Below are 1,485 nucleotides of genomic sequence, written 5' to 3'. Positions count from 1 at the left end.
TGGGGTACTGATCTTCTGAGGGAATCATTAGATAAAGTGAAATGCATTCAAGAAAAGCTTTTAGCAGCTCAAATTAGGAAGAAAGAATATGCAGATCGAAAGGTTAGAGACTTGGAGTTTATGGAGGGTGAGCAAGTCTTGATGAAGGTTTCACCCATGAAAGGGGTGATGCGGTTTGGTAAGCGAGGTAAGCTTAGTCCGAGGTATATTGGTCCATTTGAAGTTCTGAAGCGCGTGGGGGAGGTAGGTTATGAATTAGCCTTGCCCCCAGAACTGTCAGGATTGCATCGTATTTCATGTGTCTATGTTGAAAAGATACCATGGGGATGGAAACTACATTATTCGTTGGGATTCAGTTCTGCTTGATGAGAATTTGTCTTATGAGGAGGAGCCTGTTGCCATTCTAGATAGAGAAATTCGCAAGTTGAGATCAAGGGAGATTGCATCCATCAAAGTTCAATGGAAGAATCGACCAGTTGAAGAGTCCACTTGGGAGAAGGAGGCTGATATGCAAGAAAGATACCCACACCTGTTTACAGATTCAGGTACTCCTTTTCGCCCTTGTTTTTCTTCTTGTGATCGTTCGAGGACGAACGATGGGTAAATTGGTATCTATTGTAACGACCTGTTTAGTCGTTTTGAGCAGTAGAGTTTATTCTGGTAATAACTGTCAGGGTCGACGGATCCCACGACGGACCGTCATGGGCACGACGGACCGTCGAGGGGGTCTCATTCCAAAACACTTAGATTTTGAAAATTTGGGTACTGAGATCGACTCTTTGAACTTCACGACGGAGTGGAAGGACGGACCGTCGTTGGCACGACGGATCGTCACAAATATTTCCATAGAATTGACTCTCTGAACTTTGTGACGGACATGCAGTACGGACCGTCACAGTCGTGACGGACCGTCACAGACTGCGTAACCCTGACTGGGTCGGATTTCTGTTAAAAGTTTTTAAAGGGGCGTTTTGGACTATTCATGCTTATAATTATAAAGTTAGTAGGTTAATGTTAATAATTCAATTACTTGGGGGTTAAAGGAGATAACCTTGAAATAAATAGTGGGTTATTTTTATCATCTTTTATACTTAATTATATGACAATTAGGGTAAAAGAAAAAGGGTTTGAATAAGAAAAATAGAAAGAACAGAGAGAGAGGGAGAAACGAACGAGAGAAGGGAGAACAAAGAGGAAAACGAAAAGGCTTGGGAAGTAGATTGCTGGACCACGATTCTTCGGTGGAGGTAGGTTATGGTTTATGCTATTTCATAGTAAACTCTTAATAGCGAATGATATGTATTGGGTAGTATTGTAAAGTCTTCTATATGCTTAATTGTGTGCATGCATGATGTGATTATATAATTGTGATGAATTAGCATGATGAGGCTGTTGAATCTTAAACCTTAAAACCTCTTTGTTAATGATGATGCCTTGGTATAAAAGAAGTCTTGATGTACTAAAAGATTGAGGGTAATGGATCGG

The 1,485-nt window shown here is 40.9% G+C and overlaps 1 long non-coding RNA gene across 1 annotated transcript in view; it reads right to left on the bottom strand.

Annotated features, from left to right (window-relative positions):
• Nucleotides 1-1,485, bottom strand: part of LOC114074740 — an 11,971-nt gene that overhangs the window by 6,689 nt on the left and 3,797 nt on the right. The window lies entirely within an intron of this gene.

The sequence above is a fragment of the Solanum pennellii genome, chromosome 1, assembly GCF_001406875.1.
Source record: "Solanum pennellii chromosome 1, SPENNV200".
Taxonomy (NCBI): domain Eukaryota; kingdom Viridiplantae; phylum Streptophyta; class Magnoliopsida; order Solanales; family Solanaceae; genus Solanum; species Solanum pennellii.
The sequence above is the reverse complement of the archived record's forward strand: the minus strand, read 5'-3'. Positions and strand labels throughout refer to the sequence as shown.